Source organism: Simochromis diagramma, unplaced genomic scaffold (assembly GCF_900408965.1).
Source record: "Simochromis diagramma unplaced genomic scaffold, fSimDia1.1 OVJJ01000611.1, whole genome shotgun sequence".
NCBI lineage: Eukaryota > Metazoa > Chordata > Actinopteri > Cichliformes > Cichlidae > Simochromis > Simochromis diagramma.
The window spans coordinates 383490-403098 of NW_024387175.1; the positions used below are offsets into that span (position 1 = coordinate 383490).

The 19609-nt window shown below is 40.2% G+C and overlaps 1 protein-coding gene across 5 annotated transcripts in view; it reads right to left on the reverse strand.

The window, feature by feature from the left end:
* Positions 1 to 19609, reverse strand: part of LOC120744982 (limbic system associated membrane protein) — a 453615-nt gene that overhangs the window by 37986 nt on the left and 396020 nt on the right. The gene's annotated exons all lie outside the window — the stretch shown is intronic.

The following is a 19609-nucleotide window of genomic DNA, read 5'->3' on the forward strand; positions in this document are numbered from 1 at the left end:
GAGGAGGGAGAGTCCTTTCCTGTGCCCTCCCTCCTCCTCCCCCCACAGAAAACAAACAAATGCCACAAAAATCCCATAAAAGAATTAAGACTTTACAGTCAGCGTTAAAGTGAGTCAGCAGCTAAAGTGCAATCAATCATGAAAGATGTAGAGGGAACGCATCAGTGTTGTTTTCTTTTTTTTAAAGGATAAAATATCGTATATGCAGATGAGAGGCCAAAAAATACATAAATGATCAATGACTGGAATAAGATGTATGCTGGAACATGCATTATGCAGGAGAAAAAGCAAGACTGACTGTTTTTTTTTCTCAAAAACTTTAAGTTACTATGAGTACAATAAATGGATTTATTATTCTAATTTCAGGGTCTGTGTTCATACGTATGTGTGTCAGATTTATATTCCTTTGGGCTCAACAAACTGTAAACCCGGCTATATTAAATGAGGCACATGCACAGACTCACAGATCTCTGTTACAGTCAGCAGGAATCAGTAGGTGTTTACTTTACTTATAAGCGCTTTCTGGCTGCATGTTGTTGCTGGCAATCCTTCTACCTAACCAGGTACCCGACCAGGGTATCATTATTACCTAAGAACAGAAGAAGAAGAAGAAGAAGAAGAAGAAGGAGGAGGAGGAGGAATGGTCTTTTCTATCTAGCTATCCTCTCATCCACTATGTTTTTGTTAATAACTGAACCCCCATATCTGTCAAATAGTTCAGTTTTGAAGGAACTCTCTGAATCCAACACAAGAACAGTTGGTTCCCATTTTACAAACACTCCTGATAATATAGCCACCAGGAAGGAGGCTGGCAGGGTGAAGCGAACTCTGACAGTCGCCTGTGTTAGTGTGAAAGTTCCAGCAGACAATAAGCCGTGCACGGGGATTGTGAGGCATGAATGAAACAACTGATGCCAATCATCTAATAGAAGTGGGATTTTTACAGCTCCTTCTGAAACAATGTCATTTCCTCCTGGCACCTAGGAAGGACTTGAATGCATAAAATGTTAGTTTTTCAGTTATTCTGAAAAAAAGTGTAGTGTATGAGAAAATGAGCTCTATCTGACAAAGCATTGAGAAAATCCAAATGACTTTGCTTATTTTTCAGTAATTCCTAACTGTGTTTGTTGCTTATTCTAAATGGAGCCACTGTTAATTTAAAGCAACTAAATGAATGTCTCACTGATCATGCTGACATACTTTGTCATGAAACTATGAATAATCTGCAAATATTAAGATTCATCAGAAAAGCAACAGGTAGCAAACGGACTTGCTTGATCACCTGCTAATTTCAGTTTTTGCTGTGAGACCTCATGAAAACAAGAAAATGATCCTACTGTTGATCCCTGTAAATATTACTCTATAATTCACTAGCTCCTAAAGTTATTTCATACAGCGTGTTATTTGGTTTAGGATATTTATTAGAGCATGAATATGTTGTGATTGACAACTTGTTGGCAGATCCAGGTCTCAGTTTTGTAATGTCAAACTTAAAGAAAACAAGATGACAATGACCAAAATACCAGCCTTGAGGCTTCAACAAAACAAAGGGTTACATTAAGATTTTCTTTTTTGATCCTGTCAGTGTTTTTGATCCTATCAATGAAGTAAACTAATCAAGAGTGTAACGTGCTTTGGTGTCAAAGAACATGCTGCTAAAAATAAAATGTAAACTCTGTAGTTCATGGTCTGTCATGTACAGCAAATATTACATTTTACAGTAGAATCTATTACATCTGAGACTGTACAAAATAGACCAGTGACTCTTTCCTGTTATTATATACAAAATGACTTTTCATAAAACATAACAATTATGCTTCCTTGCTAAAAAAGAAAAAGACTGAGCATCCGTACGCCTCCATATTTCATTAAGTGAAAACATTCTGTTCAGTTTCTTCACATTTATATTTTTCAAACAGCCTGGCTCTGTGTTCACTTACCATTTATGGATAACCATTACTAATTAGAAAGCCAATTTGTGTTTGCCCTTTACATAAGAACTAAATTCACAAAAAGCCTTCTTTGAGAACAGATGTTATCAAAACCAGAGATGTGTGAATTAAATTTGAAGCCATTTTGACTGACTTGCATTAATGCTCACACATGTCTCTATCTCACCCCACAGCGAACTCTGATTAAAAAACAACAACTCTGTCTTCATCATCACAGAGACGTGAATTATCACTCCGGTGAAGTATGAATTTAGGAGGTGTAAAGTTGTCAAAATATTAGAACAGCATCATTACTCAAAACAAATGTTGTTATGTGCATGAGAGTAATGTGGGCTTGTCATTTATGCATAAAAATCAAAGTAAACCATTAAAATGTATTGTTTATCTGCCTGAAAGTGTCAAAGGCCCCAGAATCAGTTGTAAAAAGCTGTTTTGGAAATTTAACACACTTCCAGCTTTCAACAACTGCTGACAATTTGTCCATAAACACAGCACTTAAACCCTTACTGCTCCATTAAAGTTACTCATTGGCCCGACAATAAAGACTGTGCTCCAACTGTGCTCTGGTTGTTGGTGTTATCCACACCAGCAGGTGTACTTAGTTTTCTTTTTGCAGTGAGGTTTGCTTTAGATATCGCACCATTGAGTTCTGATGCCTACAGCGAGTAAAATAAGTATTGAATTGTCACCAATTTTCTAAATAAATATATTTCTAAAGGTGCTGTTGACATTAAATTCTTACCAGATGTCAGTAACAACCCATCCAATGACACAGGGAAAACGTATTGAACACACTAACTGAAATTTATTTAATAATTTGCACAAAAGCCTATAGTTCTTTTCAGGTGATTGACTGGAAAAATTTTTAGCAGCTTTACTTTCTTCCTCTGAAACCAGTTGAGAGTTTCCTTGGCTGTGTGTTTGGATCATTGTCTTGCTGAAACGTCCACCCTCGTTTCATCTTCATCATCCTGGTAGACGTCAACAGATTTTTTTTATCTCGGTACATTTTAACCATTCATCTGTTCTTCAATTGTATGAAGCGTGCCGGTGCTGTATGCTGAAAACAGCCCCACACAATCATGTTCCACACCTAAACTTCACTGCTGGTGTGGTGTTATTAGGGTTGCAGTGCCTTTACAACTCTAAACATGGAGTGTCTTATGGCATTCAAAGAGTTTAATTTTGGTCTCATCTGACCAGATGATACTCTCACAGTATTTCCCAGGCTTGTCTAAATGTTGTTTAGCAAACTTTAAACGCCCCTCAGCAAGCTTTGTCTTCACCAACATAGTCTTGCGTGGAGACCGTGACCATGGTGGCTTACTTATTGTTTTCTTTGAAATAATTGTACCCGGTGATTCCAGGTTTTTCTGTTGCTTTCTACAAGTGCTACTTAGCTCTTGGACAACGCTTCTCATAATTCTTTTCACTTCTTGTGGGGAGCACCTGGTCATGGCCACTTTATGGTGAAATGATGTTCTTTCCACTTCCAGGTTATTGCCCCAGCAGTGCTATCTTTATATAGTCAGTAGGGCCTGAAAGTAAGTGGCAGGAATGCTTTCTAACTGCTGTCATGTTTTTCTGTGCCTTTCTGCACCTCCCTCTCTTTATGTGTTAAATATTTTTCCCTGTGTCATTTCTGATTGTACACATAATTTATGGACACATGTGGACTGGATGGGTTGTTACCAACATCTGATGAGAATTTCATGTCAATAGCACCTTCAGAAATACATTTACTCAGACAATTAATGACTTGTTCAAATCTTATTCTTCCCGCTGTATATGAAAGCCTATTGTGCTGCTGATTGTATAACTAACAAACACATAAGTGGCAAACACATTTGTAGCAACTGAGTGGGAATTCATCTGCTATTTAAATCTGATAGGACTTGCAGTGCTCACCTGAAATAAAGCTGCCATGTTCCTCCATATCGACCGTGTTTTTCTAAGAAGCAATTTTTCACTGGTTGTATCTTTCAGATTGTTTCTCCAGCAAAGTTATTATAGAAATTTTGTCTCCGTACAGCATCAGTAATAGCTGGCAAAAGCATCACTGAACTGGCATCTCGCTTTCTTTCTTTAGCTATCTCACAAAACACTCGCACTGACTCTCACACACATGCACACACATGGGTGCACAGCGACCCCAAGCAAACGCTTTCTCTAATACGAAATGACAAGACAGAGTCGTTCCAAACGGCCTTTTAAATGAAGTCATACAGAGTTATCGCTGTAGTCAAATGACCAAGCCAAAATGAAGATGGGTTCATCAGATATGCTGAGATGGAACAGGGGGATGGCGGGGCGGAAACATTCGATCGAGGTGACAAAAAACCCAATTGACTTTTTTTTTCTCCCCAACCTCAAAAACAACCAGCAGCGGGTGGGAAAGTTGATTGGCTGAGTAGAAAGTGTGACTGGAGAATTAATCCTCTGAAGCATAGATAAAAATGGATTGGGGAAAAAACAACTGCTCATACTCTGATAACCCTGTCACCTCTATAAATGGGAGGGAAGGCCAGACTGGGGGGAAGAGGAGAGGACTTGTATAAAGCAATACAATAGTGAAGGAAAAGAAGTGTGCATTACATTTCAGCTCTGGTGGCTATATAGTGCCTGGTGTACAGATGTCAGGAGTGGAGGGGAAGGAAGCTGTGAATTGTAATCTTAGTCATAGGTCAACCTTCAAGGAGCAATGTTGGAAAGGGCAGCTTTTTGAAACTCCACTTTGCATCTGCAACTACAGGAAGGATGAATTCCACAATGATGCACAGCATCTCTGCTGACGTTTGCACGATGGCAGGGTTTGTGTGAGTCATGGAAAAATACATTTAATATTTTAACCGTGTACAATTTCACGTGAACAATCATTTCTCTACACGTCGGGGACTGTATTCTCAAGTGGACCTATTTTTAACTTCATTTCTCTCTTCCACTTCCAAAAATAAAGTTTGTTAGTATTCATAGATAAAAATACAGCAAGCTACAGTTTAAAGGAGTTTTCCATTTCAGATTCAGTAGGTCTGTATTAAAAATAACAAATAATAATAAATGTCTTTTTTTGGCTAATGATCTCCTGTTTTGTTTGGAAATAAATAAATAAATAAATCTGTGATGTAAACAGTATAAATATGCTGACCTTGCTTTCAACTCAAATTTCAAACTTCAAAGAGAGAACGAAAGACAAGAGTGCAAAAGACAGAGTGACAGACAGCAGAACGAGGCAGAGAAGAGTAATTAAGGAGGAATGTGTTTATGGTTTAGCTTTGCTTCTTTAAGTGTGTGGGCACGCACAAGGAAAGAGAAAGAGAAACCACAGGCAGTTCCTTAGTCCTTGTGACTGAGTATTCACCACAGAGACGCTTGGTGGGCTGGGCATTGAAAGCAATAAAATGCCTGTCTCTGTATGATAACAACTCACTTTCCTTTAGCACTGTCTCTAGATACAGACATCTGTTACATTACAGAATAATCAAACCAAGATGATAATGTGATAAGTATTCATAACATGAATTTGTGTGCTCTGATTTTTAGTGGTGATATTATTACTGTGGTGGCGAGTCCTGATGAAAGTGTCCACCTCTGCCTGTCACTGTGAGTAGTGCCAGTGACAGAAGCAGTAACAGAGTGGCCCCAGGTTAATGATAAAGAGACATTATAGGGGTGGTAATGTTATTTTATAGGTTTTGCATGTGACACTAACTTTGTGCATACCTGTTAGAACACCCTGATTATAGCAAATAAGATTATATTTTACAGTAATAGCTTCAAGTTTGGTGAGATTATTGTACAATAAGAGAGTCTGTACAACAAAGTTATTAGAGAAGCTGTGTCTCTGTCCGAACAACAAACAACTTAAGTGTTAATTTACCTCACTTTAAAAAAAACAACTTTGTTTTTTTAATATAAACACAAAATGAAACACTTGAGATACAACATCTTTTCTGTGAGACTTCCTGGGCAGAAATCAGAGCTTTCAGAGGAAACCTGTGCATGCACTTGTAAGAACATTCAAACTCCACACAGAAGGGCCCTACCCAGGTTTGAAGCCAGGACTCTTGCTATGAGACTACATGTCTGTGAAGGTTCTCAGTCATCCAGGTCATCGTAATCTAAGGAGCTTGAAAAGAAAAGCGTCTGGACTTCTTTAAGTTGCTTGAAGACGTTTCACCTCTCATCCGAGAAGCTTCTTCAGTTCTAGGGTCACATGGTGGAGAGTCCCAGATTTATACATGTGATTAGGTAGAGGGTCATCAGGGGGTCCTTTTGTCCCTCTTTGGGGGGAAACTCCCACTGGGTTTAAATCTGGGACTCTCCACCATGTGACCCTAGAACTGAAGAAGCTTCTCGGATGAGAGGTGAAAAGTCTTCAAGCAACTTAAAGAAGACCAGACGCTTTTCTTTCCAAGCTCCTTAGACTATGAGACTACAGTATTAACCACCGAAACACCATGCTGCCCAGTGGTTTGATCGTATTAAATAGAGTTTAAGGCACAGAACTGACTTATTTGCTGAGTGCCTGGTCAGCCTTGCGTGTGCCCATTTACAGTCTGGTCCCTTTCTTGCATTTCACTGTGACTGGAGACACAAAATTTAACAAAAGAACAAAAACCCCCCCCAAACTAATCAGACATTTAAATTACCTTCATAACTGGAATATGGACATTTTAAAGATGGGGAAAAGGGAAAGCTAATGCTAGTCAGCACCCATAGCCAGTCACAAACCCACAAGCCAGCAGCCTCGGTATGAGCAAATTGCAGAGACAAGTGGATGCAGAGACAAGGGTGGATGCAGAGACAAGGGTGGATGCCCTGCTATCTGGTGAAGATATAAACATACTGGAAAATTATGCCTGAATTTTGTTTTGTTACATGCACCTGGTGCTGTTGCTTTTGCTTAGTGAGGTGAAGTACAATATGTTACGTAAAGGTGGGTGTACCACAACTCATTTTCAGTTAATCATTTGTACCTTCTTCCAGCAGCACAGCATTTTATATTCAGTTGTAAAAGTGAAGGGAGAGCCTGTAACTTACTGCAGTTTTAGAGGAAATTATAAAGTTGAATGACTTCTTTAAGAAACTTCTCTGAAGAAAAGTAGATTTACATTTTTATATACCTGTCAATTATAGTTTTTCGAAAGAAAATCAGAATTGGCAGGTCACAGAGAAAAAAAATGGAATTCGCCAAGAAAATTGCAATCAGTGCATCTCTAATGTTAACCCAAGTGACTACATACCAATCACAGTAAGATTGATAACTTAAGTAAAATCTTCTATGCTGCAGCTGCTGGGAACAAGGTCTGGTCTGTAAACGTACTTGCTACTTTATGCTTAATCATTATCAAAAATTGAAGTAGGCAGGCATTTGCATATCCCTTTTCTCAGCTTACTGACCACTAGAGGCACTTTACACAACATTTACCCATACAGTCATACAGTGCTTCTTTCTATACACTTTATGGTCTTTATCTACCTCACATTCACAACAGGTTCTTCACAAGTTACCAAACATCATTGTTAGACAACAGAGGTAAAAGTAGGAAAATTATAGTCCTGTTGGCCAGCTTGCATTCTAACACATTCTAACATTCTAAAATCCCAATAATAGGATAATGGATATGATTAAAGATTATGTATATAAGGACTAACTGTTATCACTGTAAATAACAATTAAGCAACAATAATAACAACAAGACATTGCACATTATATCAGCTGCTATCAGATAATGAAACTGTGGCTCATGATTTATCGTCTATAGCTATTTAAAAAAACATAAACCCCAGCACATCAAGGCAGAGAGCTGCACTTTGACACAATTTAAAAGCAGCTGTGACCAATAAATAATGCCGGTAATCTGCTTCATTTGTAGGAAAGAATCTGAGCATTTTACCACCTGCCTTCCTTTAATCACAGAGAACTCAGACGTTAATACCAACAAAAACTCACAAATTGTTCATTCAGTTTGAATTCGTTCACTAAACTATTTGGTGAGTAATGCTGACACTCCAATCCAGCATTTCTTGAAAAGAAGATGATTCAAGGACACGCTGCACCGTAAGTACCAAGAAAAGCGTTAAAAGCAATGCATGAAGTACCACGCACAATATGTAAAGAGCATTTAGAGGCGGTGGTGTTAATCATGAATGTATGCATCGCTGCAGTCGCTGGGAACATTCAGCTGTGTTATCATAGCTTACCCATCATGCATTTACCATAACCACAGTACCTTAATAATACAACAGCTAACATGTGCAGATATGGTGTGTGAAACTGCAAACTAAATGTAAGCCAAATGGACTTTGCAGAATCATTTAAAATTGATGTTCATATCTACTAATAAGGTTGGAAAATCAAAGCACGCAGAGAACAGTTTGTCAATGTGTGCTGCCAGTCTGTATTAATTATACATGCAATCATGACTGTGTGCAACGAGCAATGACAAATCACAAAACGTCTCCTCCTCTAATGCAAAATGTGCTCATTTGAAACAATTTACAGAAATGTCTCCAGTTTGCCTTGGATCTGGAGAAAGTGCACGTAAAAAAAAGAAAAAAAGTGACTTTGAATTTGCGTGTAGCGCGAACTCGAGTTACAGCTAAATGTAATTTAGCAAAACAAAGACGTTTGATTTGGCCCTTTCAAAACTGCCTCCTTCACTTTAAGAAACGTTGCAACACGGGGGATGATGATGACTAATGCTGTGAACACTCGGCACTCATGACGAAAAAGCTAGAAAAGTGCTTTGACCTGCAAGTTAAAGCCAAATAAATACACAGATCACACAGGCAGCATGATCAGCTGGTGATATCACAGAGAGTGGACCAACATGTGAAGCATAACAGAAAAAAACAAAAACAAACAGACTATTACTGTTGCTTGGGCTTTCGCAAATAAAGCTGTAGTGAGCGTTAAATAGGGCTTTGAACAGGAGCAGGGACGGCAGGAGTGAAAACAGGATGCAACTTTGCCTACATGGATTCTGTCAGACTGCTTTATATCCCAGCTAAACTGTTCATTACAGTTCAAGGATTACGGCGCCAAACTCTATTCCGCTCTTTAGGACACATGTTAAGAAGGAGTAAACAACAAGACAGCTTTGTGCAGCAACTGCGAAATTCACTCGCTTTACCTCGCTACATCACAGGCCACTGCTTAAAATAACAAAAGTGACTTTATTCGACAGAAAATGAGGAGCTGTGTCAAAATAACAGAACATTATCGGTACTTTTTTGGGTTTTTTTTACAAGGAAAGATCGCATGGCTTGGGTCTTTCATATTAAAAACTTAAAGGTATTTTACGGTAGTAAAACATGAATATTGTTACATGTTTTGGATTTTTTTCCCCCCCCTTGGGCTGATTTGCTCTCGGAGACATTTATCCCCCGCTGGCTCTCAGTGTGACATTTGGAGGAGTGATGTGGCAGCGAGTGCAGAAGAGGCGTACGATTATGCTCAGCTAATTTGAAACCATTAGAAGATAATCAGGAGAAAGCACTTGCAGCTCTTTAGCTTTTAGTGCTTGGAAGCTTTACCGCCAATTACCTGTCTGCTATAAACAAGGTCAGCTAAAAACTTTCCCCTCCGAACCCCCCCCATGGAAAAAAAACCAATATAACCAGCTGACTGGAGCTGTCACTGTTCAAACAAGCACATGCTGTGCCTTAACGCGGGTGTTATTTTATGTTCACATTTGTGTACTTGATTTTGCTTTTTTCTGCATCTCCACTTTAGCACCTTGACCTCACATGGCGAGCTGTTATTGTAGAAAGTAGGAGAGCACTTAGAAATCATTTTGTCTGGACTTTGGGGTCAAACACACAGGGAAAGTAAATAAAATGCTAACAGAAAAGTTTTTGATAAATCTGCCACAAAGAATTGGCACCCCTACACAATAATATGGCTTAGTGATCGATTTTTGAAAGAGCAGAGGAGGCCAGAGGACGCAGAAACTGACAGAAGAAAGTAAAGAGCAAGCTGTAATCGCAGCGTCTACGTCTCCAAACATCTGCAATGTGTGCACGGGGCCTTGTGGCTGAACCACTGATTATATTCCCCTAAACAGACTCACTCTCAAACACACCTTATCTCAAAGTAATCTATCATGTTAACTCAATGTAATGATAAGACACACCTGCGCTTACATGACTGACACAAACAAAAGCGAACAACTGTTTTGACTGTACTGTAACACTGCAACAGAGGCGGAATATCAGGGAGATTTTGAGACACCAAGGGTTGCTTTTCTGCAGCGATCCACATGCATACACACCGTTTCCTCTGCAGAACTGAACTAAAGAGAGCAGGTCTGCGAAATTGGCTGCTGCTGCTACAGCTGCAGGAGAAGAACCTCGAGTGACCTGGCAGTGCCAGCTGGGATCCACTCCTCCCCTTACACACTGTTTCTAAAATTGAAGAGAAGAAGAAGGAGAAACAGGAGATGAGGGAGGTGATGACAGAGAAGAAGACAGCGCCTCTCCTTCATCCCAGCCGTAGCCATTAGCAGCAGCAGTGCTTTAAAAACCCAAGATGCCAGTGAAGCTTTCAAAAGAACACTGGATATGAGACGGATGGCTGCTGGAGGCATCGATGGAAGTCGGGAAAAACCTTTCTGTGTAGTGTTTTAGTGAAGGTGGTTGAGCCTCACGCATCTCCGCCCATTCCTTATAATGTAGACCTTGTGCTACTCGGGGACACCAAGGTGAATAATTAAGGAGATGTTGTTGTTTTTAGTCTGTTTTAAGAGTTGGGTTTTTTTTTTTCCAATGGAGGTCCTGCCAGTGCAGCAACTCATAAATCACACGAACATTTAATTGGTGTTTGCACTGAAAGAGATGAAACAGAAGGTGGAAGGTAGAAAAGTGTAGTAACAGTTTTTTCCTAACAAGCTCCAGACTATCAACCAAGGAGAACCAAAGAAGTGAATACGCTGCCAAGTATTTTTTTTTACTTCTTTTATAAAATCAACTAATGGCAGCTCTTGTCCTCATGAAAAATAACTGCGTTTATACATTCCACAGAGGCGTTGTTCTTATCTCGGCCTAGCGGAGGTAGCGCCGTAAATCCTTCCCTTGCTCAGGCGCTTTGCGCTTTAAGCTTGGCACCTGTGAAGTGTAGGGGACTTGCCAACAAAAGGCAAAGCAGACTTTGTATTCAAGCGGTCACATGATTTAGAGGTTTATGGTATCACACCGCTAATATGATAATGAGAAAAACAAAGATGGCCAGACAAGCTAAATCCAAGGTTACTGAATCTTGGCTGCGTTGTCCATCTTTCCCTCCACAGGAACCATTTTTTTTATAGTTATTTAATACCACTTCCTGGCCTTTGCTCTTCTGCTTCCAAGCACCATTGCTCATGATGTCACTTTGTCCATATAAGGGTTACTGGAGCGGGCAAGACCTCCCACAATCCATACACCTATGCAGCTCAAATCAGACGTCTTTTATAACCAACTACTTTCCATTTTCCCTCCATTGTGAAACGACCATCACCCCCGCTTTCTAACTCCAAACCTATTTCCTGTCTCGTTTAGTACAGCTGATTCAGCAAAACCTCGGAACCAAAAGTTGCAGCGCAGGATGGTTTTCCATTTTCGTGTTTCTGTTAGTACTGTTTACTAAGAACAACAGGATGAGCGATGTTTACCTACATGTTTTTAATAAACGGGTAGGCGCTGTGGTGGTAGGATTGAAAAAAATAAATACTCCATCATCACTAAGTGAGTGCATATATAAACCGAGCACTGATTTATTACACTGCTCTTCCAAACTGAGACAGTGGCTTATTGATTTATGCAAATTGGAAGTAAAACTAGAGGTTTCAAGCCACAATGTTCTCTCTCTTTGTCACTTGGGTAGTAAAGTGGGCCTATCAAATTACAGCTTGACTTATTGTGACATTCAGATGGCCTTTCAGAGTTACTCCCCTGATCCTCAGAGGCCCTTGAGGAATTTAAACCAGCAATCTGCACTCACTAATCAATACTACCTGATTTGCCCCCATTTGCAGCAATTCACTAAATTGAAGCGCACCCCATAATGTGGACCATCAAGCGTGCATACGTGTCTGGATATTTCTGTGTTTGTGTATGCGTGTCTATGTCCGCTAACACTTCAGTCCCCTCACCAGACTAGAAGCCTCCAGACTCCTTTGATAGCAGCTATTAACTTTTAACCTCAGAGCAGGTCCAGAGGTTCTTTGCTTCAGTCCGCAGCGGTGATGGACTCTCGTTGCTCTAATAGCAAAAGGACCAAAGGGATTGATGAGCACAAGCCACCTGACACTTAATGATGTAATCTGTAATTAAAGAAAACCACTCACCCAAATGCACATTTAGACGTTATAAAGGACAGCACAGACAGTTTGGCAGATGCCCTCTGGGAAATAAAATGAGAAGCAGCAGATTATGGGCCTAAATATCTTTAATTATATGTGAAGACACTGTTCATTTAGTACACTTACAATTAAATCTCCACACTTAGCTCCTATCACCGAAATGATTTCTCCTTGATTACACATCACTTCAGGTAAAAGTTTCCTACATTAAAGCTTTAAAAAAGCTTAAAATTTCCTATGAGGGATTTTTCACTCAGTAACTCAACACTAAACTCAAACAAATGTGTCAGAATGTTCTCTCAGTTTTACTTCATGTCAGGGGAAATTAATCAAAGTGTGCACGAACTGTAAAATAAAGTGTTACCATAATTAATTTTGTAGTTTCTTTAGTGGCTTTCTGCATGAAAATATGTGCATATTTAAAGATTTAGTGTTGCAAGAAAAAAAAAAGCAGGATAAATTTTTTTTTAAAAAGACAGTCGGAACTTTCCTCAATAATAAGGCCGTTCTTCTAATATAAAATTCTCCCCTCCGTAGCGCTCTATTATTTTAAATGAAGTCACAAAAGGAAATGTGTCTCAGTAGGTTTCAATGTAGTTTTAATTTAAGCTTCAAAATATTTCACATAACTCTTCCCTCCAAACCTGTAACCATAAAAGTCAACCATCGGCCTCTGGTCTCCCTCTAATTGGCTAAACTGGACATACCTACAGCTGTCCGTGACGTGACGCTGCAATAACCAGCTTACAGCGCGCTTTACTCTTGATCCATAGGACACAGTAAGCACTTTAACGGTTTAGTGCCTGTGTGAGCACAATAGTACAGTACATTCACAACACAGCGTCTAGCCCAGGAGGCTGTCACAGGAAATTTCATGAACTGATACTTTTCCTCCTCTTGCAAGAGCAAATGCTGAGGGCAAAGTGCTGGTTGGTAAATACCATCCTAGCAAGTTAAAGATGACACACATCTAAGCAAAAATTGTTAATCTGAAACTGATTGAATCAGCTTGTTTATCTTTATCAAGCATGACAGAAGGAATTTGTGGTTTTCCAAAGATACAAGGATCAGCCACAACATTAAAACCCCTTGTCTGTCTGCTCTGGATATCTGGGATGTCTTGTGGCATCTGGCACCAGGATGCCACCCTGTAGGTTGGGTGTGTGCTCAGTGGGTCGAGCCTGACTGAGATCATTGGGTACTTGTGTGCATACCATACCTGCAGTAAATGTATGGTCTTCCTTGTTCCAGGCATTGCCGAGATATTTATCCGTAACGTTTAAAAAGTGACATAGTTGTTTGAACAGCCAATATAAATATTCCATTGTGGACTATTTTCTTTTAATGTTCACCTTAAACTGTTTAAAAACCAATTACCGAGTGAGTAATGTCCCAACATAAGACAGCAGCTAAGGTCAACAGCTACCTAATGACAACAAAACGGTCTAAAATTAAGTTGGACAGCGCTGATTTAAAAAATCTCGAGCAAGCAGAGTTTGCAAAAAATGTATTTTTGGGTGATTGGCTCAGAAACGTGAAAACAAAGCACTGTTGTCAGTGTTTGTGTTGATCAGGTTCCAGATTTGTGGACTTTCCACCGAGCATGTTGGTTCTTGCTGTGTGAAGAGCTGTGAACAGCTGGTAGACACCTGACACACTCAGCTGGAGACTACCCCACGATGCCACACACACACACACACACACACACACACACACACACACACACACACACACACACACACACACACACACACACACACACACACACACTCAGACTGAGCTTACAGCTGGTTTAGCTGCTGCTTTTGCTATACATAGTCGAAGTGTATTTGCACTTTCCCTCCTGTGACTTCTGAGATGTGACTGCCTTTAACTTACACGTTTATAGACATATCTTACATGAGCATAACCTCGGTCTGCTGTTACCTCTCCCTGCTGCCCTTCCATCTCCGTAACTCTTACCACATCACTGTCACTTTTACCCTGTCTCCTCTCCTTACTGTTTTGTTCATTCTCTCTGTTCCTGTGCTTTGCCTTGAGCTGCAGTCTAATGAGCAAGCGGCTGGCGTCGAGTGCCTTCTAGCTCTGTGGAGAGATAACAAGCCCATATGTTATTTACTACAGTGGACACTGCAGCAGCCGACCCATGCCAACTCGCAAAGACCCTCCTAGGAACAGATACTTCCCATCAAGTCTGTAGCTGTGCCATCAAAGGAAGAGACACATTCCTGACTCTACTTTTAGCTGTTAGACGGCTATGCAGTGGAGAGCGGCAACACACAGCGATGAAGTGTCATAAATATTTTCCTTCAGTAAGTGATAAGCAATATTATTCTCATTAGTGAGGTGTATTCAGAGTGTCTCCCAGGGCTTCTGTTGAGATTAAAGAGCATGTGTATTCTTTAAACTTTAAACTGACTAAGTGATATCAAGACACTTTTCAAGACGCTTTGAAATTCACCTTCACTTCAGTCGTATGTTACCGTATTTGATACAAAAGGACATCAGCTGAGAACAATTCTGACGAGGCCTGAATCCTCTTAACTTGTCCCTCCCTCACCATTTGCGAAAAGCATCCTTTAATCAAAAACACATCCAACAAGACATATGCTCCATAACAAGTGTTTAGCACTCTCCTGCCTCACAGAAGACTCTTTATGTAAAGCACTGCATCAGCGCCGGCGACCATATGTTGAACTGAAAACCATGCCAGACATCTGGTGGGGCAGTGGGCACTGGGAGATGAAGCAGCCAAGTAGACTCACTAAACAAACACGAGGATGTGCATGAGCATGTAATGCATGCAAAGCACTTGATGTCTGTCAGTGATTTCTGACTTTCTCCAGACACACAGTGATTGTAAAACTCTTTACTGTAGCTCAAACTGAGCGTTAAGCAGTTGAGTATATATGAAGGTTTGATGATCTTGATACTGTGATCTTTAATAAGTAATATTTACCAGCTTTTAGACTTATTCGTTGGTTTTTAGTTTTATTTTATAGTTTTATTGTTTTATTTTGTGATGTGATGTTGCTGTATAACAGCAGGAATTTATCAGGACAAGGGAAGGGACCTCTCTCTTAGCCTGTGAGGGAGGAATGTAGTAGCACACATACCCACAGAGATGAGTGTAATTGCACTTCACTTGATTTAGTTCCCATTGACACTTGTTTACAGAGGTGCAACAGATTTTAAGCATATAAAATACAAAGTGGTTTTCTCCAGCCAGCAATGTCCCCTGTCCTATATCTGAAAAGGGCTACGGTGCAGTAGATACGTACCCAACAAAAGCATTTCATACTTAGCAGCAGTGTTTTCTGGGGACTAGAGTAAATTCATTAGCCATGGACTTTGGTCTGTAACTCTGCAGACTGTTTGGGTCCAGGAAAAACAACAAATACAAGCTAGAGGACAGGATAAAACCCAAAGAGCATAACATGGACACTTTAAGTGACATATTTTCACTTGGTGTGCCTGCCTAGGAGAACCTACAAAAAGCTACAATCATGGCTAACTCAATGCTCATGCTAGTCAGAGGTGCTCTTAAGGTTAGAGTAAGATTAAAGTCTGCCATAGCTTCCCAGTCATTATTTATTGTATTTTTTTCCACCCCTTATTGAACTCTAGTTTTTATTCGTACCTGTTCCCAGTTACCTTGTCTATAAACTCTGCTTTGGGCTTCTCTCTTTTGGCTGTTGAGTAGTATAATTTGCATCGCAGACATGTTTATGAGTCCTGCCTGCCTTTTCCAAACTATGACAGACCAACAAATGAAATCCTGCCATCCCTTGACCCATACCGCTAGCACTTCTAAAAAGGGAATGAATAGTTTATGTGCCCACTGAAGAAAACCTTTTCTTTTTGATCTAACTGCTGACAGGAGTAGGAAGGAGAGCAGGGAAGTAGACTGCATCCAGGTCTGAGCAGTGTTCAGCTTGATACTGCTGAGCCATCAGGAGGCATCTGAAATCAGATACCGCTCATTGTGTCTGAAGTGCAGTGTGTGCTGTGAAAGCCCACAGAAAGACAGTTCTCAGTATCCTTGCCGATTTCTCCGCTTCACGAGACTGGAAACATGTAAGAGGCTTTGTAGAAGTCATTAATAGACCAGAGCAGGGATCTACTGATATCACCAGAACAGGACGAGCAATTTCTGCTAATATCTAGCACACAGTTTTCAATAGTGGCACTTTGTGTCATGAGTACAACCTATTTGTGCTTCTGCTCTTATAAATGAAGCGAACGAAAGTATTGGTCTGAATAGCAGGTGGACAGCGAGTTCAGCCACCAAAAGCTACACAAATGAGTATGAATCTGAGTTATGTAGCAGTCATAGACACTGATAAAAAAGAAGAGCACAACCTATAAAGCACAGCAAGGGTGAAACGCTTAAAAGCACATAGGTGTTGTGCACAAAGGGGATATTCTTGAAAGGCAGTCACAAACCCATAGATTTACTTATACAGGACATGTCCTACGTGCTGTGACACAGTCACACAGGTGCAACCTCTACATATACCTAACCTCCTGTCTACTCCTCAGAAAGAGCAAGTGGGGTCATGTTTAACTGCGCCACTCAATCCTCGCTTTCAGAGGCATTCGTGGGTGCAAGAAGAACTGTGCCAAAGGGCTGTCCATCTATTTGACAGGCTCGGGTCACACAGAGAAGATGGTGAGGGATGGAGAGAAAAGATACTGGCAGGTCCTGTAGAAGTAATGAGGGTGCGTGCAGGGCGCGGAGGCAATGGAAAAGAAATAGTGGTCCTCTATATCACAAATAACACCAGGGAGATATTGGCCAGAACCGATGGCCACTGGCTCCCCTGGTTAGTTTGTGAAATATAGCACTGCTGGCTCACCTGCAGCCCTTGTCGATACTCAGCTGTCATGCGTGTCCATGGGATGACCCCATTTAAATGCATGAGAGGACCTCTTGCAGCCAGCACAAATAAAATTAAAGGAGACTGCAGTTTTATTAAAAACATTTTTTTTTTTTAAAGAATCAGTCTGAGCAACGTAAGCTGCAGCAGCCCAGGGAGAAAAAGCGAATGGTAAATTGTTGCTTTCATTAAAACTTCAAGGAGTCAGTTTCATTATAAAGGTTCAAAGGCAATGTAAAAAAGCGTGTGGCTGCTTTATCCCACAGTCGCTCTCTGCCTTTTTCCTCTTCTTCCTCGACTTGGATGGAATAATGGACAGTGTGACAACTACTTGTAATTTTGTCCCTGAAGCGTTTTTGTATATGCATGCGTGTATAGCTGCCGATCTGCTACAGCGCTCACGGCAGACATAATGAGGCATGGCGGGGCTTACTGTTGTCCTTCACCAAGCCAGTGCTTCTGCAGAGGTTTTAAAGTGCTTTAACAGTAAAGCACCGAACTTCCTCTTATTATTAAGAATGTTTAGAGGCTAAAATTAGTTGAGTGCGATAGCGATGTGCAGTTCAAATGTGTTTAAACCGGCAACTCGACATGAATAATTGATAAAGTGTTGTTCTAAATATATGAATAGTTGCTCTTGACAAGGTAGTGTCAATTATCACAACTAAAGGCTGGAGTTGATGTGGAAGTATCCACCTTAAAGTGCTGGCTCCAAAGTGCTGCAGATTAAAATTAAAGTAACAGGAAAAGAGAATTGGTAAAAATACAACATCTGGAATGTTTTGAAGTAAAATTAACTGCTTATTTTACTTCTGAATGAACAGTGATTTGTCTCCAGAAAGAAATGGTTGCAGTAGTTCTGCATCTTTGTGATTAAAGAGTTAATCACACAAATGCAGCAGGAAATTCCAAATTTTCCAGATCTGAACTTGCATGAAAAAGCGTTTGCGCCCTTCCTGATTTCCTATTTTTTGTATGTTTGTCACACTTTAATCCTAAAAACTTGATTCTGTTCATCTGGACTGAAACTAAAACCACTGGCTGTGAGGTCAGTTTCTTGATCATTAATCTGCAAATGGATGGTTGGATGATTGAGTGTGCGTCAAGACATCACACTTAAATGTGTCACATCATCAAACAAATTAAAATATTAGACAAATATAAGACAAGTAAAGACAAAATGCAGTTTCTAAATTAAGGTGTTTTGTATTGGGGGTGACCTACATGGTACTGTGTGAAAAAGTGATTTCACCCAAACCAAACAACTTGTGCCAACCTTTGCAGCAGGGTTTTCGAGGTCATGCCACATCATCTCAATTGGGTTCAGGTCAGGACTTTGACTAGGCCACTCCAAAGTCTTCATTTTCTTTTCCTTAAGCTATCAGAGGGGGACTTAATGGTGTGTTTTGGATCATTGTCCTGTTGCAGAACCCACGAGCACTTCAGCTTAAGGTCATGAACAGATTGCTGGACATTCTCCTTCAGGATGTTTTGGTAGACAGCAGAACTCATGGTTCCATTTGTTTTCCATGGTTTCCTTTTCTGAAATGCTGTGTAATGGGACACACACCTTCCAGAAAGTTCAACTTTAGTCTCGTCAGTCCACAGAGTATTTTCCCAAACGTCTTGGGGATAATCAAGATGTTTTCTGGCAAAACTGAGACCAGCCTTGGAACTTTTTCTCCCAGTCTCTTTCTTATGTTAGAGTCACTGACACTGACCTTAACTGAGGCAAGTGAGGCCCACAGTTCTTTGGATGTTGTTCTGGGGTCTTTTGTGACCTCTTGGATGAGTCATTTCTTTAGTCATTAATTTTTGTCAGTCACTCCTGGGAAGGCTCACTTCAATCACTTTTTCAGGCAGGGCCATGTAGGTTTAGAACACCCCCACCCGCCCTTAATAATAAACAGCTTCATTAAGAAACTGCATGTTGTTTTTTCTAGTTTAATCTTTGTCTAATATTTAAATTTTTTGGATGATCTGAATCTGTACATTCGATAATTTTTAATCCTACAACTGTTTACAACTTGCATAGTTCCCACTTCTGTATAGCTGTATATCTCAGATTCTGTAAAGTTATTTATTTCATATTCTGTATAGTTTTTCATATTTATATCCTGTTCATAGCCTGTACATAGCTTGTACTCACTACAGCCTGTACATACTTATAGTTATAGAATATTCACAACATACCTCATACCGTGTACTTTGCCTGCCTCTCATTGTTAAGAGGGATTTCTTCCTTCCTTTAGTTGCCAAGTGCTTGCTCATAGAGGTTCATCTGATTGTTGGAGTTTTCTCTCTAACACCACTAACACTCAAGGGTCTTTGCTTTGGAATATAAAGCACCTTAAGGCAACTGTTACTGTGAAATGGTGCTATATAAATGAAACTGAATTCAATACTATGAAGCCTGGTGTATACCATCAGAAGA